This window comes from Panthera onca, chromosome B1 (genome assembly GCF_046562875.1).
Source record: "Panthera onca isolate mPanOnc1 chromosome B1, mPanOnc1 haplotype 2, whole genome shotgun sequence".
Taxonomy (NCBI): Eukaryota; Metazoa; Chordata; class Mammalia; order Carnivora; family Felidae; genus Panthera; species Panthera onca.
In genome coordinates this window covers 195,856,759-195,883,549 of record NC_138342.1, presented here as the reverse complement: position 1 = coordinate 195,883,549, position 26,791 = coordinate 195,856,759, and positions in this window count along the sequence as shown.

Here is a 26,791-nt window from a genome sequence, read left to right as displayed (position 1 = left end):
TGATAGGTTACTACCAAGGACTCACACTGTTACCATATGAAACAGGACAATAATGAAAAGCCACACAGCAGAACATTGAATCGACTTGAAGCCTGTGGGAATGTGCTAGATTTGGTTACCTAAGATAATTGCTTTTTCACATGTGTTTAGTTGGAACCATTTAGTGTTTGAAAATTTTTTTTTGGTAACGTTTATTTTCTTATTCAGAGACAGAGACAGAGCATGAGCAGGGGAGGGGCAGAGAGAGGGGGAGACACAGAATCCGAAGCAGGCTTCAGGCCCCGAGCTGTCAGCACAGAGCCCGACGCGGGGCTCGAACTCAGAACCTGTGAGATCATGACTTGAGCCGAGGTCAGACGCTCAACCGACTGAGTCATCCAGGCGCCCCTTTACTGATTTTTTAAAGTAGAAAATCAGAAAGTTCTTACAGTGCCTATGATAATTTCTTTTCATTAGACAAGATTCTCCTAATTTTAACATATAGGCTTTTTACTTGAATGACCCAGACTTAAAGAATTCCAATAAATCATACAACTTCAGAGAAACAAATTTGATTTGATTCCAGAATTTTTGTGATAAAGGTTACAGACACAGGTTAAATCACTTATGTACCCATAAAGTTTCTTGCAAAAGTTAGCTATTCAATCTCAAAGGGCATTTATGGACAGATCTGTATTTCATGCATCGAAGACAACTTTTCCAAGCTCCTATTATGGGCAAGGCTGCTCGCCAAGTGGTAGTCAGGATACAGAGTTGAATAGGGCCTGGTGGCTGTATCCAAGGAATATATGGATTTAATGCTACAGCTAGGACAGAAAATTGAACCGCTGAAATGCAGAATTACAGTTTTAACCAAGTGTTTCTATATATTTAATTTGTAAGATGAAAATAGCCTAAATTGATCCACTACATCCGGAGCCTAAATCCGGACAGACACATCTTTTAAATATACAGGATGAAATAGCAATTTTTACAGTTACTTAAAACAGTAAATCCGTTTTTACATTCTTAGATTATGTAACTTGGGACACGGCCGTGCAAGATTGAATTTTCTGCTGCTATTGAAAGTCATCTGTAAGTTAACCACAACATAATTTGAGTCTAAAACAATTTCGATGCATTCTAGATAACCTGAAAGTGTTCAGAATGAGACTTGAACAAACGTTTTTGGGGACAGGTTAGGCTGCAAAAGAACCTGTGGTCACTTGGTAGCAGGAAGGATATGTATGGCAGAGATCGCCTATGGGTTGTGTCCTCCCAGGGAATGGAGAGGAGGAGGAGGTATGGTTGGTCATTGAGGTAAGAAACCTCTAATAGGAACAATACGGCTGCCATTTGGAGGGGGTGAAAATGAAGCCATAATTGCTGTCATCCAAGCCCTGCCAGCCCTTCTTACAATATTGTGTTTCTGTAACCAGGCAGTGATGCCCTGGATTATCTGAAATCAGTGGGTAAACATTGTGTTTCTTCCTCAAAAATTACTATTATTGAAAGATTTGGGGGGGAAAGATTTTAAAAATGAAATGCTCATAGTTTGCGGGAAAACGCGCCGTTTGCATAAAAGATAACAATTAATTCAAAAACCTCAGAGAAATTTCATGCTCGTAGTGGCACTTTTCCCTTTTCCGCTTGATTCCTCTGGGTGCACAGGTCACTCCTCTGCTTTTAAAGGCACTTGGCTGAAATGTCTGAGAAGCTCTGACCTGCTTCGTTACTTCATCTTCACAATGACCCTGAGGTATTGATCTTGCAGGGTTGCAAAACAGAGACTCAGGGGTGCCTGGTGGCTCAGTTGGTTAAGCGTCCAACTTCGGCTTAGGTCATGATCTTGTGGTTTGTGGGTTCGAGCCCCACATCGGGCTCTGTGCTGATAGCTCAGAGCCTGGAGCCTGTTTGGGATTCTGTGTCTCCCTCTCTCTCTGCCTCTCCCCTGCTCATGTTCTCCCTCTCTCTGTCTCTCAAAAACAAATGTTATAAAAAATTAAAAAAAAAATACTAAAAGAAAGACAGAGACTCAGAGAAGGTAAGCAATTTGTGGGCCTTCTGAGCTGAGATTCCAGCTCCTTCTTTGACCCACTGCTTCCCTACAATTTTAGAAGGCTTCACCTCCGTCACTTTGCTTAAATACTGTAACTACTGTTGAGTAGGTATTATGGGTATTATGATCATTTCCATCATATAAGAGGTCGAAACCAAGGTTGGTTATGATCTTACCTGCTCTCCGAAGTATTAAATGTCAGGGCTGAAGTCAAACCCAGGGTCCCTGACTCCCAGGGCAGAGGCTTTTGTACCATAGTGAAACAATCGTCTATAACCTGATGTTGACTACAGCTGCTTCCGTGCTCAGTTTGGAGATACAGATCCCTGTCAACTGACCATGCACAATCCTTGTGCTAGTAGTAATAATTGTCATGGACCTTAGGATGGTGTTTTACACCTTCCAAAGCTCGTTTTGTATATCTTAGCTCGTTCAGTCATTCCAGTAGCCCCTGTGGCATAAAAGTTCTATTCATCCATCCAAGAAATAGGGGAGGACTTTAATGTTGGTTTAGCTTCTACTGGGCGCCATGCTAACATTTACGGATAGGCGATCTCGTTTCCTATGCACAACCTCATCATATTGTCACTATGACTGTCATTTGTTGAGAAAATGGAGGCTCAGAGGAGTTTATCACTGTGCATTCATAAATCTTATAAAACTAAAATCAAGTAAAATTGAGCAAAATTCTTTTTTTTTTAAATTTATTTATAGTTTAATTTACATACAAGTTAGCATATGGTGCAACAATGATTTCAGGGTAGATTCCTTAATGCCCTTAATGTACTTAATGCCATTTAGTACCCCCCCACACACAACCCCTCCAGCAACCCTCAGTTTGATCTCTAAGAGTCTCTTATCTTTTGTCCCCCTCCCTGTTTTTATATTATTTTTGCTTCCCTTCCCTTATGTTCATCTGTTTCTTAAATTCCTCATATGAGTGAAGTCATATGAATATTACTTGTCTTTCTCTGACTAATTTCGCTTAGCATCATACCCTCCACTTCCATCCACAGAGTTGCAAATGGCAAGATTTCATTCTTTTTGACTGCTGAGTAATACTCCATTATATATATGTATGTATGTGTGTATGTATGTATATATAAACATAAACATAAATATATATATGTGTGTGTGTGTGTGTATATATATCTTCTTCATCCGTCAATGGACATTTGGGCTCTTTCCATACTTTGGTTATTGTCGATAGCACTGCTATAAACATTGGGGTGCATGTGCCCCTTCGAAACAGCATATCTGTATCCCTTGGATAAATACCTAGTAATACAGTTGCTGGGTGATAGGTTCTATGTTTAATTTTTTGAGCATCCTCCATATTGTTTTCTAGAGTGGCTGCACCAGTTTGCATTCCCACCAGCAGTGCAAAAGAGATCCTCTTTTTCCGCATCCTTGCCAACTTCTGTTTTTGCCCGAGTTGTTCATTTCAGCCATTCTGACAGGTGTGAGGTGGTATCTCGCTGTGGGTTTGATTTGTATTTCTCTGATGATGAATGATGGTGAGCATCTTTTCATGTGTCGGTTGGCCATCTGGATGTCTACTTTGGAGAGGTGTCTATTCATATCTTTTGCCCATTTCTTCACTGGATTATTTGTTCTTTCGGTGTTGACTTTGATAAGTTCTCTATAGATTTTGGATACTAACCCTTTATCTGGTATGTCATTTGCAAATACCTTCTCCCATTCCATCCATTGCCTTTTAGCTTTGCTGATTGTTTCCTTCACTGTGCAGAAGAGCAAAATTCTTTAATGTGCTCATCAATCTCTTTTTTACTATAGAATTTTGTTCCATGGTAGTTAGTTATCTAGTGCTGTCTGTTCTTCTGCCTTGCTCAGTTCTCACGGATGTCCCTGAAACAGAAGATTTATCCTTGCTAGTTCATCTCTTCCCCGGTGATGTTAAGACATTTCCTTTCTCTTATTCATGAGGAAGTTCCTTCCTCTTGGGTGGGGGTGGGGGAGAGAAGGGTTTTCAGTTAGAATTACTTCCTTGCTGAGTCATTGAGTAATTTCCTCCCTCTCTTCTATCAGCATATCTCTCTAGGGTATTTGAATATAACAGACTGTTTTTATCCCCAAGTGATTGTTAATACACATATTTTGGGCAATGAAACCAAGCAAAGGGGTGATTGACAGAGAGAATGAGGAAGGTATTTGGGGCATTGACAATTCCTGGTGACCAATAGCCATAGTTTATAGATTATGAATCTCTCATCCTTCACATCCCCATGAGTTTGCTTGCCCTGTGACCTCATTGACTGGACATCAGAGAAGGCGATTGGTTTCTGATGAAAGATATTATGTATGAAGGACAAAGTCTACTCCATTTCCTTTGCCATACGTGGCCTGTCTGGGAAGAGGCAACTATTCTCAAAAGAGATGGACCAGGAATGTACACACATGAAATGTGATTCAACTGGAAAGAGACACTCTGATTTAAGTCAGATAAAGACAGAGGTAGGAAAAATTGCAGTGCTTGAGATTCTCACTGAGTGATTTGCAATGTTTTAGCAACATGTTGTTTTACCTGTTTAGTAAAATAATTGATGAGATGCATTTATAAAACTCTGCGACACACATGACTCTCAACATATTGAGGTGCTTAGTGAGGAATCAGACGTCATCGGTCAACATGACCACTGAGTGCCGTCACTGTGCGTGGGACCGTGGCAGTGCAATGGCGATCTGCACATGTGTAACCTAACCGCTGTTCTCTTTTATGTTTCTAGTCTAGTGGACAGTGACAAATAAACAAAAGGGCAACTAAATATAAAGTTTGTATATAAGTGCCAATAGATGAAGTAGATAAGAAATGCTCTGTGAAGTCTGTATCTAGAGAGCTGACATGTAGTGGACTTAGTTCATTCAATTCTCAGAGTAATCCTATGAGGTAAGTACTCTATCCCTGTGTTACGAAGCACATTAAGGCAAAGCAGAGTTAAGCAACTTGCCCAAGGTCAAAGTGGTCGCAAGTGATGGAGTGTGGGTTCAGAGATTCCCACTTCATGCTCTTTACTTGTCTACTGCCTGGCTATGCGATTTAGCAGAAGCGGTCAAATGTCTATTAAACTCTTTAATTAATTAATTTTGAGATAGAATGAGAGAGAGGAAGAGAGAGCGCACAAGCAGGGGAGGGACAGAGAGAGAATCCCAAGCAGGCTCTTCACTGTCAGGACAGAGGCAACGCAGGGCTTGACCTCATGATCTCCAGATAATGACCTGAGCCGAAATCGAGAGTCACATGCTTAACTGACTGAGCCATCCAGGTGCCCCTAAACTCTTTAATTTATTGAAGTTTGCCACAACACAAGTTTTTACAAACACATATTATATAAAACGGTAATTTAATTTCAAAACGTTGCTTTTTTTCATCCTCTCAATTTCCATGAAACCGTTTTTTTCAAACCCTTTTCATGTATTTTTCATCACAAGGGTCTTTACCATTATCAGATGCACAGTTTTTAGAGCAGATCTTTAATTCCATCTAGGTTGTTTGAGAGCACTTGTTAAAAATGTGTACGATGCTGTCACTGGAAGATTTATCCCTACCCAAAAGTTCCCATTTCCTTTTTTTTTTTTCATTCTGTTGTATTTTTGTTATCTCTACAGCGTAACCACTTACTGTCGGCTTTTAACAGTGATTCTTTTTTTTTTTTTTTTTTTTTTTAATATATGAAATTTACTGTCAAATTGGTTTCCATACAACACCCAGTGCTCATCCCAAAAGGTGCCCTCCTCAATACCCATCACCCACCCTGCCCTCCCTCCCACCCTGCCCTCCCTCCCACCCCCCATCAACCCTCAGTTTGTTCTCAGTTTTTAACAGTCTCTTATGCTTTGGCTCTCTCCCACTCTAACCTCTTTTTTTTTTTTTTTTTTTTTTTTTTCCTTCCCCTCCCCCATGGGTTTCTGTTATGTTTCTCAGGATCCACATAAGAGTGAAACCATATGGTATCTGTCTTTCTCTGTATGGCTTATTTCACTTAGCATCACACTCTCCAGTTCCATCCATGTTGCTACAAAAGGCCATATTTCATTTTTTCTCATTGCCACGTAGTATTCCATTGTGTATATAAACCACAATTTCTTTATCCATTCATCAGTTGATGGACATAACAGTGATTCTTAAGAGTGTTTTCTTTAACATCCAACACTTGTCCGCGTAAGATCAAACCAACAGAAACCGGATGAAATTTGTGTTAAACTTCCTTGTCTTAAAAAAAAAAAAAATTTACTCCGTTTGGTGTTTCTGTAAGCCCCTACCATCACCATTGATAGAGATCACTGATAGAGCCTATCGTGTCTTCCCAAACGGGTCGCTGTGGCTCTAGATGATGTAATTGACAGCCACTTTCCAATGTGAAAGTCTTGGTGAGGACTTAAATATGAGATAGTCCCTTTTGTGTGGGCAAGTATGGTGGCCCAATGAATGGATTTACTGAGATAATCAAGAGAAGGTAAGGTAAAGATTTAACATTAAGAGTGAAAAGAGAAGAATCACTTACGGACTCATTAAGAAGGAAGTTTTCAGACATTTGTCAATGGCAAACATGAAGATCAGGTTAAGAGAACGTTTCAAGTGGCTCTGATGACCACAGGTGGCGTTCGGCTCTCCGTATGCGATAGGCGCTCACCCTCCCTACATGTAAAAGTGTAGTTCACTGCCTGGCTCAGGGACACGTAAGCCAGGCCACATTTCCCTGAGGCCACAGCCTGTGCCCTCCCGTGCCCTTTCTTTGTAAAACTCGTGTTTCTACTTTGCCACATCACCTCTTTTATATGCTTCGTTGGCTGTCTGCATCACTGTTTATAAAAATACTACGTGGGATGTAACTTCAAGTCAGAACTGGTACAAAAAAAGCAACCAGTTTGGGTGTGTGAGGTATGGTTTTTGGTAAATAACTTTGAATTTTTTGGAGAATAACAGAGGCATTAGATAAAGTGGGAGGAAAGCCGTAGATGGAATCTTGTCTTCAGTTTCCTGTCCCTCTGGCCCTATCCATTTGAAGCCATTCTTATCTTTGGTCTGGATAACTACATCGCGTGCGCCTTGAGTGTGCCCCCTTCAGGCGATTCTGCGAAACTGCATAGCTTTTTACAACCAAAACAAATAGGAAAAAGTGGTATTGTTTATATGTATATAAAAAAGCAAAGAGAAAACTATGTTATGCTTACACATTTTTGAAAAAAGGAAAAAGAAATAAAAGAAAAAAATCATCTCGAGGTTCATCACATTGATGTCTGCTAACATTTAAGAAAGTATTTCCATATATATTTTTCACATACATCATGTGCAATTCTTTCATTTTTTTTTAAAGATATATATTGCGGTGGGTGCCCAGGTGGCTCAGTCGGTTGAGCATCTGACTTGATTTTGGCGCACGTCATGATCTCTTAGTCATTTTGTGAGATCAAGCCCCACATTGGGCTCTGCACTGACATTGTGGAACCTGCTTGGGATTTTCACACTCCCTCTCTCTCCCCGCCCCTCCCCTACTGTCTCATTCTCACACACACTCTCTCTCAAAAATAAATAATTAAACATTAAAAAAGATGTATATTGAGTTAAAAAAATGTACCAGAGATGTGCTAGTCACTCAAGATTTAAAATAAATAAGATGCCTGCAATTAATGGAGCTTGATTTTTCATGTGTTACATGATGAATAAGTGGAAAATACTTTCAAAAATTTCACATATTATTTTTAAATTTTTTTTAGTGTTTATTTATTTTTGAGAGAAAGAGAGACAGAGTGTGAGTGGGAGATGGGCAGGGATAGAGGGAAACACAGAATCCAAACAGGCTCCAGGCTCTGAGCTGTCAGCACAGAGTCCAACGTGGGGCTCGAACCCACTAACCGTGAGATCATGACCTAAGACAAAGTCGGTTACTTAACCAACTGAGCCACCCAGGTGCCCCACAATTACAAATATTGTAAGTTATGTGAAGGAAATGTGTTAATTTTTTTAACGTTTATTTATTTTTTTAGAGAGAGAGAGAGAGAGACAGAGCATGAGCAGGGGAGGGGTAGGAGAGAGGAAGACCCAGAATCCAAAGCAGGCTCCATGAACCATGGGATCATGACCTGAGCCGAAGTTGGATGCCCAACTGACTGAGCCACCCAGGCACCCCAGCAATGTGTTAAAATAAGCAATTAAAAGCAGGCCTATTTTAGAAAAAGCAGTAAAGAAAATGACCATCTAATTCCATAGACAGTAAAAGGAGGAACCGTTCTGGAAATTTCTTTCCTGTGCCCAGTGTTCATCTCTCAGTCATTCCAGGAACGATTTTCACTTTCCCGTGGGGAAACACCACTTTCCCACTCAGAGTCTGTGTTCGTCTTTCTGGTGCTTGTGGCTCAGGCCTGCGGAGCCCCTACCTCTGGCTACAATAACTACTTTGGGGATGGACACCGAACCCAAACCAGGAAAGTGAGATTAAATTCCTGGCATCCATTTAAGGAAGAAATATCTCTTCCTGTCAGGGTACGTTGGAAGGATCCAGGGACCACAGTGAAGTGACAGCCTGTTTGAGGAAGGAGCCCAGTAAAGGAAAGAGACGTGTTCCAATGACGTCTGTCATCTGTGCGTCCGTGTGCAATGGTGCTCAGTGAGGTTCTCAGTTATAGGATTCCAGACAGGTCCCTCTTCCACCTGCTTTTTAAAAATCGAATTGGGGCGCCTGGGTGGTTCAGTCGGTTAAACGTCCGACTTCGGCTCAGGTCACGATCTCGCGGTCCGTGAGTTCAAGCCCCGCGTCGGGCTCTGGGCTGATGGCTCGGAGCCTGGAGCCTGCTTCCGATTCTGTGTCTCCCTCTCTCTCTGCCCCTCCCCCGTTCATGATCTGTCTCTCTCTGTCTCAAAAATAAATAAAACGTTAAAAAAATTTAAAAAAAATCAAATTAAGTTGATTTCGAAGATGATGTGTTTAGCATCAGATAGGTTAACTTCGAGGTAAGGTAGGTGATCCCGAATGTATCTCTCTATTCAGTTGCTGTGATGTAGGACTGTTCCTTTGTGGTAAGATTGTGGCAAAATTATTCTGCCTGTCAGTTTATTTACATTAATATGTCATGGTTTTAGTAACGAATAGATAAGATATTCTACCGTGAGAATACACACCCACAAACATTCATACATTCACACATATACCGTGCACATGTCTTATAATGTATATATTTGAAAATATGCATATATGTAAATATATTTTATACATATTATACATCTATATATGCATATGACCACATACATACCCATCGGAGTGTGTGTGTGTGTGTGTGTGTGTGTGTGTGTGTTGTGTCTTCTGGCTTTTAGCCACCTGTGGAACAGCATGCTTAACTCTCCAAGTGCTCGTCTCTCTGTCTCTCTGTCTCCGTCTCTATCTGGAAAGAAAAAGAGCCAAGCTCTGATCTAAATTTCGTGTCCAGACAAGACAGATTTTTTCAAAGAAGATAGAGATTGAAGAATAAAAGAGGTTGGCAGAAAATTAGGATGCCTGAGGAAAAAGGAAGAAGGGTCTTTAGGACGCAGTCGACGGCCAGAATTCTTGTGCAGCTTCTGTGGCGGTGTCAGGATGTGCCGTTATTTCCCAGCCTTCGATTCTCCGCTCTAGGTCTCCATTCCTGCGTCTCCCAGTCGGCTGGGAGATGGTGCTGCTCTGGGCCCACGTCCCCAGAAGCCCTCCGCCCTGTGCACATTTACCTGGGAATGTGTACTACCACCTGCTGGCTCCTGCCATGACCTCTTCCATTTCCTGAATCGAATGTGTTCGTTGGCTTTGGTGTCTCCCTGACCACTTAAATATGCTACTTACCTAAACATTTTGGTTGGAGTGGTTTGTGTGATGCTCGGGACGGGTTGTCTTTGAGACTGACATCATCCAGTGCCCGGTGGTGCTCCTTAAAATTTGGCTGGTTTTGCTCGAGTCCTCGTTACCTTTGTGTTTGGTGATCCCTGGCGTTCGTTCAGGACTTAGGGTTTGACGCAGAATTATAAAATAGGACGAATACAAAAGACAGTTAAAATGTCACTGATGACCAACGATAATGCAGTTTCAGGAGAGTGAAGGGGTTAGCCACCCTGAAAAGCATTTAATTTGCATCCCATTCTAGGTCATCTAAATGGAAAGATTAGGAAAACAATGGGATATTGCAGTTTTCTTTATAAAAGAACAGCAGGAAATAAAAGGGGGATTCGCTCTATGTTTGTGGGGGCGGCAAAGCCGTGTGCAAGGAACACGTTTTTTCCAGAAGGTCCTAAGCGGAGGGTGGATGTGGCAACTGGCCAAAAGGGAACACAAAATTGATTGGGCTGTCAGATGGGAGGCATATCATGCCTGATGTAGTCGCAAGTGAGCAAGTTCCCCTCATTGTAAAACCTGATCACGACCCCTGCGTGATGTATGTTAAATCTTTTAGGAATCATGACACGAATACGCCCACTCCAAGTGTTAAATTGTCAACCTGCACCGAACATGGTCGCCCGAGCTGTCAGACTGATCCATGGGCAGCGGCTGACCTAGAAACCCAGACTCCGAGAGCAAGCGGGAAGTCGAGAAGTAAACGTGGGGCCGGGTTGAGAAGACGACGGATCAGGAAGTCCGAGGTCAACAGCAGGGGAAGGTCAGAGCTCTGCGATTTCTCAAATGCCTAAGACCACAGGCAGGCTGGAGGTCGGCAGAGGGCAGGCCATAAAGCAGGCAAGTCAAAAGGGAGGAGGGGACCGTGAGGCAGAAGTGGACGTGATATACACACAGGAGTCCTCATTCCCCCTTACTCTTGAAAGGGCCAAACTTGATGTCTGGGTTGAGGGCGGCCCAAAACTTGGGGAGCTGGGGCTGGCCTGAGGGGTCCGATCTCCATCATTTGGATTTCCGTCAGTCTAAGGTGAACGTGACCAACAGTGATGTAATACCCAGCCCTCTCATCCAGACATGTGATGCAAAAATGGATTCAAACATAAAGATCAATCCACCTCTACTTCTGTCCCATACAAAGGGATCCATTCTCCTTTGGCCTGATTTGTTATGTGTCGTTCTATCGGCTGTTCTGAGCGAAGGAATTTTGGTTAAAGGAACCATCTAGTGTGTGCTTAGGTGACAGGTACTTTGCGTGGCTTACTTTCCCCAGTCTTTGAGATTTGGGGCATCCCCATGTTCCCATGAAAGATGGTAACTGATTTCTCCAAAGTTGTTCTCCTAGTAAATGGTAGATTTTTGAAAGACCTGTTTTTGGTATTTCTCACTCAAAAGGCCATAAATAATTTCAGATATACTAGTCTGCCTTCAAAGCATCTTAGCAAAGGAGAGTTAATTTTTTTTCATTTTGAGAAAGAGAATGAGCAGGGGAGGGAGGGAGTGTGTGTGTGTGTGTGTGTGTGTGTGTGTGTGTGAGAGAGAGAGAGAGAGAGAGAGAGAGAGAGAGAGAGAGAATCCTAAGCAGGCTTTGCACTATCCGTGCAAAGCCTGATGAGGGGCTCGATGCCATGAGCAGTGAGATCATGACCTGAGTGGAAATCAAAAGTCTGATGCTTTACTGACTGGGTCACCCAGGTGCCCCACAAAGGAGAGTGAATTTAGCACTCAAGATCTGATCAACACCTATAAGGTAGCTGCTGTTGACTAGTATTTCATGTGTTAAATAGCCAGAAATTAAGCTACCTATAGATGCGGAAAACCTGCATCCTCATACAGTGGTAGAAAAATAACACTTAAATCCAGAATTACTTGATTGCTCTGAATGAAGGCAGTTAGAAGATGGGAGAAGAAGATGGGAGAAGAAGGGTGCCCAGAGTATTGTCCCGGGTAACCCCATATACCACTCGGATCATTACAGACTATGACTCAAACTACCGACCAGTGCCCAACCCATCCTTTCAAAGCTCCTAACACTGACTCAGTAGGAGAAACCATTCATCTGCTTAGGAGTGTTCTGAACACGAACGAGCTGCTGCAGCTCTCTGTGTGATATGGTTGCATTTGTAGCTCAGTCCTGGATAAGAATATACTTGTGAGGGGGGAGGGCTCTTGTTCCTTAAGGTATCCTTGTCTCTCATTACGTCGCGGATCGTGATTTTCCTCTGATGGTCTGTATCACTGTTACATTTGGGAGGCGTGATGTGGCTTCCTTGACCATCTTTGCACATTCTCCAACCAAACCGGGCTTAACCTTACATTTCATGAGAGAATATCATGTTCTTGGTTCGCATCTGCACTCCTGTTGTGTGATGCTGACACGGATTTGAGTCAACACTTTCCAGTGGACCCAGGGCAGGCAGATCTTCCGGGAAGCTACCTCTGTCCTTCTGCCCCATCCTTATCCGTCCCAGACCCCGTCCTCGTTTGCAGTGGAATAGCAACTCCGTGCAGCCATGGACGGTACCCCCAAAGTCTTTCGTGCAGTCTTCTTGCACGTCGTAATACCGTCCATTCTCACGGGAGGAGGACAGACTGAACTCAATGTGTCTCTTACTGGAAAGTACGGTCATTAAGTGCAGCAATTTGTATTTCCTCCAAATGCTTATATTTCCTGACAGATATCTCAAGGGGGAAGAAAAGATGTGTATCTATCCTGTTTTTCCTTTCAATTGATGGCCTTTTCCCACACTTGTGCCTCCAAAAATTTACCTCATTATCGTAAACTTTTCTACTTCTCTGCCTCTTTAAAATCAGTTGCACTCAGAGGAGAAAAAAAATGATACCAGCCCTTTCTTAACATTGAATTTGATGTTTGAAAGTAAATTTTCCTTTCTTTCTTTCTTTCTTTCTTTCTTTCTTTCTTTCTTTCTTTCTTTCTTTCTTTCTATATCTTGGACTTATGAATTAGTTTTGAAGCAGCTGTCCACTCTATCCATTTTAGAGTCTTAACCCCTTCGGAGTTATCTTTTCTTGATCACCTTTTCTACAGAATACAACATAATACAGTTTCTTTATTTTTAAATAAAATTAACTAAGGTCCTGGCATTACTTTATCATTTTGGCTTATGGCGTGCTCTCTCACATTGTACATTAGACTCTCATTATTATATTAAAGGTCAAACAAAAAAAATCCATTTTCTCAGGTTGTTTTCTTCTTTCTTCTTTTTTCTTTCTTTCTTTCTTTGTTTTTGTTTTTGTTTCTGTGAATAGTCTCTGAGCTATTCCCCGTCTCACAATGGTTTACAGTCATTGGGGTAAAGACCATTCCCACTTACCACTTGCGAAATGTTTCTACTTGCCATTTTAAAATTACTGTTGCCTTTGGATGTGGGAGAATGTCTTCCTTTGTCAAAATGGCAACGGGAGGCACAAGTGACAATCCCTTTCCCTTACGATTTGGGACTGCACAAAGCTGTCAGTTTTTGAAATGACACTGTGGCACAGCTTTTCTTTAAGGTGGTGCCTTTCATTTTTGACTCCTGCTGTTCCTGACAGTTGAAATGGCAGCAGGAGGCAGAAACGAAAGTAAGTTCTCGTGGCATTTGCCCTTAGGTAGAAATTAATAATAGAAGAAGCAGGCCAGTGCTTAAAAACAGTTAGTGTCAGATGTCATGCAGTGGACTGTGACCAGTCCCCTAATGAGATGACCTAAAGTGTCCATAATGCTCCGAAGCTAGCCTTAATTCTCAAACTTGCTCACGGTGTTAATCTGTGTTCGTGTACTTGGGGAGCACTTGATATGTTCTGGAATATTACCTTCTCCTCCAAGAACGGTGCCCCACATTGCAGCCGGGTTTCTCATGAAACCCTAAGTTGCTTGGCTCCTTCGAGGTTTATCAACTCTGCAGTGGCTGTTTTCATCTTACTCCATGTTTCTGATTTCTGAGGAATTAATATTCCCCTTTCCCCGCATGTAGTAGCCTTATGTGATGTCGGATAACTCTGCTGATTTCAACCTAAACGTGAACTCTGTGGCTTTACAGATTTATTGGAATTGCGTGGACTCTCCTAGCTTACTAGTTTATTTATGAGTTGCAGGATTTTATTGTATCTCTTCTTCGTCTGATGCCTTCTAGTTCTGCACCGTCAGCTGGTTTGGATCTAATATTTGCAATTCCTTTCTTTGTGGACGGATGTGCTATTCCCAGGGCTTGGGATCTGGACATACAACAGAATTTACATGATCCTCTCCCAAACCCCACTTTGCTAGTTGAATTCCCATATTCAGCTCTGGGAATAAGCCAGGGCACTTAGCTGTGTGGTTATGTATGAGATATACATTCTGTCTTTTTGCTCAATAAATTTTCATATCCGTTCCTCGGGTACTTGAAAACTGCCTTTGCATGTACTTTAAACTCCTACACAATCTCCCTTTCCTGACCCATCGCTGATGTATATTGATTTATTTATCACTTCCTTAACTTCATTTTATAATCTTTTTAGCTCTCCCAAATGCCTCTTTCTCAAACTTGATTACTTCTTGTTTTTCTTATTTAGCCATTTTGGTCCATTTTATTCAGGATATTTTCCTTACTAGATGAGCCTCCTACCTCTGAGGCAAGATAAATTGTCCTTGAACAATTGCTCTTGCCTTTGGTTTGGTATAGATTCTTGATCGTGTATTTTTAATTCCACCCAATTTGTGTAATTTTCCAAAAGTTTTTATGTAAGCTATGTATCCATTTAATGTGACTTTGATAAAAATCGGTTATAGTCAGTTTAGCCTTACTTTTATATATTCCTAACCCGTCATTCATGTTACCACAGGTCATGTTACGGATTGGTCCATTTTTTACCATTTCATGTTAAGCAACAGCATTTTCCCCATCCCCACAAGTTACTCATAAAATCTCTGTTCTAAAATTAGATCTAGATTACCTTTGATATTTTGGTTTGCAGGAATACACTGATCTGCCCTTATTAATTTTATTAAAATATTGTTCATTGTCTGTTTTTTCCTTGTCTATATTGGTTTAAGTGTGAGGAAAGGCGCTCTCACTATTTGCTCTAATGCACAAGTTCCAAAACTTGGTTGTGTACAAGAGTCCTCTTGGAAGCTTTGGAAAATTACATATCCCCAGGACTCATTCTAAACTTATAGATCTGAATTTCTTGGTAAAGATCCCAAGAAGCTGTATTTATAAAGCTTATTTATAATAAGCTCCCACTGAGAATCTTAGGCGAGTTGGCCGGGGACGGGCGTTTGAGACTCCATGCTAGATGGTTTTCCATTTGGGACTAAATGTGTTTAAATACTAGAGGGAAATAAAACAATGAAGATGGGAAATATGTCTACGTTTATGAGGTTCTCCATTATGACTGTGTATTTGATTCTAGACTCCCCTACAGGACTGTCATCCTTTCTTTGAGGTCAGGAGCGGTGGCTTGGTCATCACTAAATCCTTATACTTCGTCTCCATCTTGACACATGAGGACATTCCACACAGATTTGTTAAATATAGAAACTGTCTGAACTGCTTCTTATCATTGGGCATGGCTTCGTGAGAATCTGTCAGGACAGTTCCATTTAAAATGATAGATTATGAAAACAAAAGAGAGAAATAACTCGCTAGGCAAAGAGGAGTGAGTAGAAAGAACACAGGAAAGCAGACATAGGGAGGGACATAGGTAGATGTTTAAGGCACGGAGGAAGTGATTTTGAAACAATTAAAATTGGACACACAACAGTCACTGCCTCTTCGGGTCATTTAAAGAAAGCATCTGAGTGTGTTGTGTTTCGCTGTTGTGACAGGATGGCACTACTCACAGCTACATCTTCTTGTCTGCTGCCCTCGAAAATGGGTTTTGGTGACATAAAGATAGATATCCTTGGGGAGGATTTTAAATTTTATTTTTTATCCCTGGGGAGAAAAGCACAGTGATCGGAGGGAGTCGTGGCGACGGCAGCATCGTATTATATGAACGTCGTTTTAATTCCTTAGCTCCTGTAGCAGGAGCCAGGGAGGCTTTTGTGGTGTGTGCGTGTGTGTGCGTGTGTGTGTGAGATCTGTTCTCCACCTTCATCTTGTGAAGCACATCAAACAAAATCTTTTCAAGATTGGTACATATTAGCATGAAATTAGTACATACACCTCACAGTTAATCGGGACGAAGGCCGTTTCTCCTCGCTGCGTAACACCAAGTCAATAAGGAAGAGCTCTCATTAGTACCCGGCAAGACAGCGAGCTGAAATGTACGAATTCCGGTTCGGAACCTCCCGTCCCGACCTCTGATCTTGCGTGTGCCTTTGTGTCACAGGTGTGCCACACGGGCTCTCGTTCCAGGGGAGGAAGCTGGTCGTTAAGCAAAGTAGCAAAATAGAGGAAGTGTAATTGAGACGTCTCCCCAGCCTTTGCTGAACTCCCTGAGTATTCAGTGTCCTTTGACCAATGAAATGTGAGCAGATGTGATGAAAATGCCCACCTGGTGGAAGCTTTAAGAGTGGAGGTGACGTGCCGCTCTTTCTTTCTCTCCTTTCGAGCCACCAGTGCCACAGACAGTGGCTGCTCTTTGCCCTGGGGCCGGAGTGAAGAAGGCGTGGACCTCAGATCCAGGCATCTTGCAAGGGACACGCAGTCAGGGCAAGTGATAAACCTTATTCGTTAAAGCCACTAAGGTTGCCGGGCCGTCGGTTTATTGCATCATTACTCTGATCATCCTTAGTGATACGAGGGGTATGTGATATAGTTTGGCAACTCACCAGCTGCTACTGCAGAATGTTGCCATAGGTTTAGTTATTTAAGAAAATGCATTCGCCCAAGGGTTAAAACATAATTGAAAAATTTAACCACATAATATCAACCTTTTAGAAGAAAAATAGGTAGGGGTGCCTGGGTGGCTCAGTTGGTTAAGCATCTGACTCTTGATTTTGGTTCAGGTCATGCTCTCATGGCTCATGGGTTTGAGCCCCGTGTCGGGCTCTGTGCAGAATCCTGCTTGGGATTCTCTCCCTTTCTGTCTCTTTCTCTTCCCTCTCCCCCATTCATGTTCTGTCTTTCTCTGTCTCTCAACATAAACAGATAAACATTAAAAAAAAGAAAAATAGGTCATAGAAAACCTTTTTTAATGACTACAAAATATAAAATCATAGAAATTTAACATTCAAAGAGACTTTGGAGCTCTGTCTTCTGTCCTACTGCCGGTGTAGGCAGAAACATCCCTAAACGTGGTCTTCCCTCTGCGGATGTTTGGAAACTATGTAACTCATTGCCTTTTTGAGTCAGTACGTTCTATTGTTGAAAATTATCATCATTAGGCAGAACTTTCTTAAATTTGTTGCAAATTATTTTCCTGAAGGTTAAATTCTCTAGTAGCGGACTGTCTTCTGAGTCAGCCAATCCCACTGTTGGGTGATTGTAATAATTAGGTAAAAATTTTTTTTAATATATTTAGCGGAATCTTTTCCTTGCTACTTTTGCAAGTTCTATCCTCAAGAAAAGTTTAGATTAAATCCATTTCACTGTTCACCTGACAACTCTTAAAATATTTGAAGACAGCTGTCATGTCCCCCAAACTCTGTTCTCTAGCCTGAAGTTCTATTTCTTCAACCGTTCATTACAGCACATCCTTACCACACCTTTTGAACAAATGGATTGCTGTCCTCCAGACAACCTCGTTTGCAAATGTCTCTTTCAAGGTACAACAAGAACATGTGAGATGCCAGAAGGGGTATGACAGTTTCAGAGCATATAAGGATATTCTTTCTGGGTATTTTACTTCTGTTTCTACAATGTGGGATTACATTAGCTTTTTTAGAAGTTGAATCAAGAAATTGGATCATCAAAATGCCCCAGGAATTGTCCTCATCATCTGTTATCAAACTGAGGTTTTATCTGTTCTTTGCTTATATAGTAGGATTTGGGACAACAATATAGAACTTTGTGTTTGTTTGTAATAACTGGCAAATTGCTTTTTTTAAGTAAACATTATTGGGGCGCTTGGATGGCTCAGTGGGCTAAGCATCGGAGTTCGGCTCAGGTCATGATCTCATGATTTGTGAGTTCAAGCCATGAGTTGGGCTCTGTGCTGACAGGTCAGAGCTTGGAGCCTGCTTCGGATTCTGTGTCTCCCTTTCTCTCTGTCCCCTCCCCTACCTGTGCACATATGCATACGCTCTCTCCCTCAAATAAATAAATACACATTTAAAAAATAAATAAACATTACTTAAGTTAATTCCATAGGATGACAACTTAAACATATAAGTTTGTGTGTTTATCAATTATTATTATTATTATTACTATTTTGAGAGAGAGAGTGACTACATTCAAGCGATGGGTGAAGGGCAGAAAGAGACAGAATGTCAGGCAGGCACCACAGGCAGCGAGGAGCCCAAAGTGAGGCTCTATCCCACCATCCAGGGATCATGACCTGAGCCGAAATCAAGAGTCAGATGCTTAAGCGACTGAACCACCCAATTGCCCCAATAGATGAATATATAGGTCAGTGAAGTATTTCCCTTTCCTTCAGTTTATAAAATTCCTTGGGATTACATATTGCTATAACTTTCTGACTATGCCGCATAATCACTGACATAATTGTTTTAAATGCATCAAAGATAATCATAGCCTTGGTAAATTCTTACGTAAATTAGCAATTCGTAGAGGTTTTCCATTCCATTCATGTTCCTTCCAAGAAAAAAAATCCGCTCGTGTGAAAGTTATTTAAAAATATTATAAGTTATCAGTAGTAAGTGAATAATAAGAGAAATATGTTCAGTACTGTACAAAGTACAAAACCAGACCAAAGCAAACTGTTAGGTTTGATGTAAGGCTGGTGGTTACCCATGGGCTGTCATGGGGTGTAACTGGACAGGGGAAGGGCTACTTCTGGATTCTGAAAATGCTTTGTCTCTCGATGTAGGAACTAGACACAGGATTGGCGAAAAGTCATCCATCTGTGTGCATATGATGGGCCTTCTTTTCTTTGTGTGTCCCATCCTTCAGTAGAAAGTTTACCTTAGACAAGCTGAATGCTTCCTTGCTTGGAAGTATAATCACACTTCTCTAAACTATTCAATCCCTTCAGCCACGTATCTTAAAGGCAAGACCTGTTTTCAGAGTTTCACCTGGGAGAAGTGTTGTTTTATCTACAGTGCTGTTCGTATCTGGGCTTCATTTTAGAGAGGCATTGTGCAGTTACTGTTGTTGTACCCCTGCTATCCTACTGCACCTGTATCAAAGGTCACCTCCGCAGGGACGCTCAGGTATGATGCCTCCCAGTGGAACCAGGATTTATTTTCGAACTGGTTATGACTGGGGCAGAAAACCTCCTCAGTTCCCTCTCGTTACCTTTTCGTATGCAGGAAGAGTAACTCTTCTTTCAACATAGCTGGCTGAGCACTGTGACACTACGTCATTATCTTGGCTCCGGGCCCTGTCTCAACTCTCCCATACCTCTCTATTGAAATCTGTTGAAAGTGACAGAATGTGCCCATGAGAAACAATTTATCGCCACTTCTACTTCAAGACTTTGGACCAAACCATAATTAATAGTCAGTTAAAGAGAATGGAGTCAGTAGTAATGGTGACGAGAGGTAGGAAAAAAATCCATAAAGAGAAGTAATGAGATATGACCGAAGGCGTAGGCAAAGGGCGTTAGAATAAAGAAGGCAACAGAAAAGCGAAAGAACTGTGAGGAGGAAACAAGAAAGGATAGGACATCAGACAAAGGGACGGAGAGACCAATGTTAAAGTGATCTCCCTTCCCACTCTGTCCTGTCTCTTCCGGAGGGAGCCTTCCTGGTCTCTAAGCCTGAAACTTGGCCAGGTTTCTACCTAGAAAGCTGCTAGACAGCTTTCTACCTTCGCTCACCCAGAAAATCCTTCTTTTTTCTTAACTACTTTATTATCTTTATTTTTTTATTAAAAAAAATTTTTTTTTTACATTTATTTATTTTTGAGAGACAGAGAGAGACAGAGCACCAGTAGGGAAGGGGCAGAGAGAGGAGACACAGAATCTGAAGCAGCTCCAGGCTCTGAGCTGTCAGCGCAGAGCCCGATGCGAGGCTCAAACCCACAAACCGTGAGATCATGACCTGAGCTGAAGTCGGACGCTCAACTGACTGAGCTACCCAGGCGCCCCCTTTATTATCTTTTTTATATTAACGTATGCTTGGTCTACTTTTTCTTTTATTGAAGTTTATTTATTTTGAGAAAGAGAGAAAGGCAGCAGGGGAGAGGCAGAGAGAGAGAGAGAGAGAGAGAGAGACAGGAAGAGAGAGAGTCCCAAGCAGGCTCTGCCCTGTCACCACAGAGCCTGACACGGGGTTCAAACCCACGAACCTTGAGATCATGACCTGAGCAAGAGTCAGACCCTCAACTGAATGAGTCACCCAGGCACCCCTTTTCTGAACTACTTTAATTCTTTTATTCAACGTTTTTTTTTTTTTTATTTTATTTTTGGGACAGAGAGAGACAGAGCATGAACGGGGGAGGGGCAGAGAGAGAGGGAGACACAGAATCGGAAACAGGCTCCAGGCTCCGAGCTGTCAGCCCAGAGCCTGACGCGGGGCTCGAACTCACGGACCGCGAGATCGTGACCTGGCTGAAGTCAGACGCTTAACCGACTGCGCCACCCAGGCGCCCCACTTTAATTCTTTTAATAAACAGTTATTGAGAACCAGGTACTCTGCTGGAGATATCAGGGAATCCTGCCCCCGGCCCTTGGTCTCACACTAGGTAAACCGTGGCTGCGATTACCTACCCAAGATGTGGCGACCAGGATCATATTCCTTGATGTACTTATTCCTCTCAGGATTACTTGTTAAAATTCACAAGCTTCTAACTCAAACCCCATCTTTTAAAACGTCCTGTATGTTTGGGCGCTTAATTTTGTAAATGTATATATTTGGGGTTTGGTTTGCTCATATACCAGTAAACAGTATGGTATTCGGCTTTGGGTTTGTCATTGCTTTCGGTCTCTTGTTCTATGTTTTAAAGGTCAGGGTACAGAGAAGCAAACATTTCTTAAGTGTCTGCTTTATGTCAGTGCTTTCCTGGAAAAGTAGGATTGTATAAACAAGACACGCACTACATTCCAGAGAGGAATTAAAAGAAAAAAAACGAAATCCTATATCCCAGATAACTAATTCAGGAGATCACTGGTTGAGGAGCCCTTGTGGATCTTAGTTGAACTTTTTAAATGTTGGAATGATTGACTTTTCTTCCATTGGGTGTGACATTCGCAGGTCTAGATAGCCTCAATTTTGCAGTCACGCAATTTCTTTGGTAGGGCAACAGACAGAAGACTACTCTCATGGGATCAAGTAGAGTTAAAAAATGCAAATAACTTTTAGATTGCAAGTCAACTGACAAACATTACTGTGTGTCTCACAAAACAACCGCACATGCACCCTCAGAGCATTAGCCGATCCCCTGATACTCTGACATCAGCACTGGCTTACTTTTAAGAGCAGAGTTGAACTCTTTGGGAACACATTGCTTCTTCTTAATTGTTTTTTCTGCTATCTGAGGATATCCCGTGTGATATTCTGACTTCTTTAGAGACCCGGACAACCACACTCCATTCATCATCAGAGTGAAAAGAAATCTACACATTACACCCAGTTAAGGGTGTTTCTTTGTTTCTTTTTATGTTGTGTGACTTAAATCAGAACTAATGTGGTATATTTCCTCTGTATTTCCGGATGTGGAATCTCTACCTGTACCAGAATAAAAAAATATTTATCATAATATCATGAGTTTGATTCCATGATAATAGACTTAAAAAATAAAACCTTAGAAATATCCATCATTCAAAAGACGTGCTGTTAACCGTGAATGATTTAATGATCTTAAGCAATTAAATATTATCTCCTAACTGTACTCACTGAAATGGCTGGCATTTTAATGCAGATGGTATCATTTGCAAACCAAACTTACTTTGATAAAGGCTCTGTTGATACTATCACGATAAAGTTAATTCTAAATAATAAATCAGTTAAGGCATAATCACCGTGGAAAGTGTTTCCTGTATGTATTCTAGAGTTCGGATAAATATCCTAACATGATCCCTTCTCGAGCAGAAAGAAAAATACAAGGGGATATGTAATTAAATGGTAAATTATGTATATTTGCTAATGATTCTTTGGTATACTTAATGATTATTAAGTAAAGTTGCTGGAGGAGTTAAGGAAGGGGAGGCCATGAGAGGTAGAGGGGAGGTGGGATCCCTCAGGGCTAGGTCAGACTCGGATGAGTGGAAGAAAATAGGAAAGATATTTTTGGCAGCCCTAAAATCTTGGTATTGAATGTGAGTCGTGGAGGAGACTCAGTAGAACAGTTGTTACGTGTTGAAGAACAGAAAAGAAGGTTAAATTGGCGACTAGGACCATCAGCACAGAGCCCGACGCGGGGCTCGAACTCACAAACTGCAAGATCATGACCTGAGCCAAAGTCGGACGCTTAACCGACTGAGCCACCCAGGTGCCCCTGCATGATCTATATTTCTTAGAACCCTCAGACCAACCAGAGAAGGTATGACAATTTGTATTTATTTTTGAAGACAAAAAAGCTGAGACACACAGAGAATAAGTCACTAGACTATTCTACGCAGGTGGTATGCAGAAGAACCAAGATTTAAACGCAGGCAGTTTGGCTTCCAAGTCCATATACGTAGAACGTCTGCCTTCCAACATCACGAGGAGGCTCTGTGCCTGAAGACGTATACAGCCCTTTGAAATACGTATCATCATCCCAGCTTTCAGACTGGTGGGTTGAGAGCCCACAGGCTATAACTATGTCAGTTACACTTCAAACTTCTACTTGCCTGAAAACACAATACAACACTGACTCTGATTTCAACTGCCACAAAAGGAAAATATCTAATCAATGCATTCAACCAATACCTATTGACAGCAACACTATGTATCAGGCACTATCAGAGGTGCCTAAGGTGCATCTGGGACTTTGTAATTCACCAAATAGCTTATATATTTCTACATTTACCTACATGTATTATGTCGTTGCTCAGCCACTAGTATTTCTCCCAACTGTCGACATTACTTTGGCTTATTCTGAATAAAGCCAAACCACTCCCTGCACCCGTGCTTTGAAGACAAGACAGGAAGCAGAGACAAAAGAGCCTAGTACCGTATGAGGAAAATAACAATTATCAAGTTTCTTCTTGCGTGGAGCTGGCTAGCGTGGCTTATGAGAACAGATTTTTAAATATTCAGGAAGTTCGAGAGCTGGTAGTTATAGTGAGGTGTATCTACACCACAAAAATTGGAAAATCTACAAATTAGGGCTTTTCTAAAAAGAAATCCAGTTTACAAGCACACCACTGTCCTACTTTTTCTTTATGGGCTTTTTTTAAAAGTTTATTGATTTTGAGAGAGAACATGAGTCGGGTAGAGACAGAGAGAGAGAATCCTAAGCAGGCTTCAAGCTATCAGCACAGAGCCTTATGTGGGGCTCGAACACACGAACTGTGAGATCATGAGCTGAGCTGAAACCAAGAGTTGGACGCTCAACTGACAGAGCCACTCAGGTGTCCCTCCTTTCTGAGATCTTTTATGTTACATCTTGCTCTTTGTGACAACTCAGTGACTTTAGTATCACTCTCATTTTCAGACTAGAATACTATGGCTCCGAAAAGCTAAGTTACTTCCCCAGTGTCACACAGATAAGAAGAATTGCAGTTCAATTTCTCTACGAGGTGTGTCCACGATTTCAGAGCTCATAATCTTTCCGTAAGATCCCGCTGACTCTGACTGATTGGAAGTCAGTGAGTTACCCTCCTGGGTCCTTTTAGAGTTACTAACTTCGAAATGCTTTAGTAAGTGATTAACATGGTCATTTTGTTCATTTATTGATTGCATAAGTACTCAAGAAGTACCTGGGGCCCAGCCTGGCAAGGAGAGGCTCATTTAATGCTCTGAGATAGTAATGAAAGAGATAGATGCTCCAACAGGAAGAGTGGTGTCTAGAAGCCGTTGCTTCCTATTTAGAAGCATTTATAAGAAGGTTTTCCAGGTATTAATTATAGGCTTCTTGACATTCCTATTCCAGTTGAAAACTGAGTCTCCGGGTGCCTGGGAGGCTCAGTCAATTTAACGTCTGACTTCGGCTCAGGTCATGATCTCAAGGTTCGTAGGTTCGAGCCCCACATCGGGCTCGGTGCCGAGAGCTCAGAGCCTGGAGCCTGTTTCGGATTCTATGTCTCCTTCTCTCTCTGCCCCTCTCTGGCTCATGCTCTGTCCTTTCTCTCTCTAAAATAAGTAAACATTAAAAAATACATGATAAAAAAAAGAAAACTGAGCCTGAAACAGGGCTTAGTACCTGCTCTCAGAGACACCTTTACTACCATGTGAGTCGGGAACTTAATAATGGAATCTTTGTATACTAGAGCCAAAAAAATTGATGTCTTTAAGAAAATTATTATTCTATTTTTGATTGGGGAGGAAATAAACATGATAATGTGTCAAGGGTGGATTTGTCCTAATAATCAAATTTTGTTGTAGATTCATTGAAACTTTAAGGTGCAAGTCTCATAAGTCCCAGCTCTGTTGTCTATTACCTATTTATTACACTGTAATTGTTGATAATTACTAAAATTTTGGCCCTACTTTCCTGTACTATAACTTAATGATTATGGTAATACTCATAAGATTGGGTGATGATACGTATTGTATGTAATTTTTCCAAGTCTATCATTCTAACCAACTTGGATCACTTTCCTCTAGAATCCTTAATTTTAGTAAAAATTTTCTTCTCACTATTCTTTCATCATTCCTCTGGGCTTCGCTTCCCTGAAATGCCTCCTTTGTTCTTTGTCCGTCTAGTCTTGTTCAACTTGAAGGCCTGTGTCAAGTTTGATTCCCTCTGGAAGCCTTCCTGTTCCATGAGATCTTCTGTAGAACTCACATTTCTCTTCTGAGTTCAGACTTACTTGTTTTCCTCCTCCTCCTCCTCACCCATTTGTAATTTGGCATCCGTGGTAATGCTGCTCTGTGCTTTTGTGTTAGTGTTTTCTACGTGTCTTTTCCTTCCCTTTCCAGTAAGATTTTAAATACATAGAGGTTGGGGCTGCTTCATTTCTTACCATTTCTCATGGCGCCAAGGAGAGTGTTGTGCATCTGGACACTGAGAGCAACTACATTCAGGCATATTGAAATTCATAATCCTTTTCTGAGTGTTTTGTATAGAACTGTGCACAGTGTGAATGCTTAATAAGTATTAGGTAATTACTTACATTACTTCTATTCGAATTGCAGCACATTCAAAGAACCCAACCTTTGTAACAGCTTCGGTTTCTTGACCTGTGTGAATTCTCGTGAAACTTAACAAAAACAGTCATTATGGGCTGAGTTGTATTCTCCCAAAATATATATCCACTGAAGCTCTAATTCCCAGTACCTCAGAATGTGTCTGTGTTTGGAGATAGGTAAGGTGACTGTATTTAGAGATAGGTAAAGAGGTAATCAAGGCTCAGTGAGGTCCTTAGGGTGGGCCCTAATCCGATATGCATAGTGTCCTTGTAAGAAGAGATTGGGAGACAGACATACAGAGGAAAGGCCATGTGAGGACACAGTGAGAAGGTGGCCAAGGAGTGAGGTCTCCAAAACTGTGAGAAGTTAAATTCTGTTGTTTCAGCCACCAGCCTGTGATACTGTGACGGCAGCCCTGGTACCCTAGGACGCCATCTTAGAAGAACAAGTTATCCTTTCACTTTTTCCCCTGCTCCCCTTTGGGTCTTACCCGTTCATTTAAGCTCTGGGAGGAGCCGGTGAGTTTATTTGCTTAGTAGTCTGCTTGGGAGAATGCAGAAGCAGGATGGGGGAATGAGTTGATTCATTCCTCTGTGGCCAAAGTGTTTGTTTATGAGCATGAGTTTTGTCATCTATTAGCGGTGCATCCTTTGGGGCAAGTTAATTGATTTCTTTTTGTCTCGGTTTCTTCACCTGAGAAATGGAGATCATGATCTCTATAACAGTTAAATGACTTTAAACCTATTAGTGCTTAGAACAGTCCTTGGCACATAGTAATGAGTAAATTCTAGCTATTATTTGAAGTTATTTACTTTTAATAAATAGAATTCTACCAACCTAACTGCACAAATTTTAGCCCTGGAATTTAGGGTCTCATGGCTTTTAAAACGTTCTGACTATATTGGAAGGCTCAATTATTCGTCTCCTTATTGTGCTTATGTACACACACACAGACACACATACATATACATAGAGACACATTTTTATTAACCAGAGATGACTCTATCTGCCCCTCCCCTTGTCAGAGGGAAAACACACATTCATACGTGTTGTCAAGTCTCCTGGGGCTCCTGTGTCCCTTTTGTTTGGATACCCCAGTCAGTGGATCTTGAACTATCCTATTGAATTAATGAGGCATCCTGGCTCAGTAGTCCGGTGCTGATGAATGTCCTAAACCATGACTTCAATTGGATATTTTTCTTTTTATTATGTTTTCCTCCTAAATTAGTGCTATAAAACCAAGGACACGCTTTCAAAGGCGTTTCTGTGATTTGAGATTATTGCTGTTACTGCCCTTAGCTTTTTTTTTCCCCCAAGGGGGTTGCAGAACCACTGTCTTTGCACATTGTGAGCATCTAATCTGTTATAATATGCTAATAGGTTTTAATATGGAATGGTCTTGTGTTTATAAGCACAAACCTTATTGTGAATGTCAAAATAATTCAGATCTTAATCTGTCCCCTGTAGTGATACATTAATAAGGGCTGTAGGAGCAAGTACGGTAGGTGGTTATTTCTTAATGGACGAGGATCTTTATGCTACTGGATTTGGAGATCAAAACCCAGAGAGACAATAAATAGCCAGCATTTTAATTTCAGAATGTGATGTTTGCTC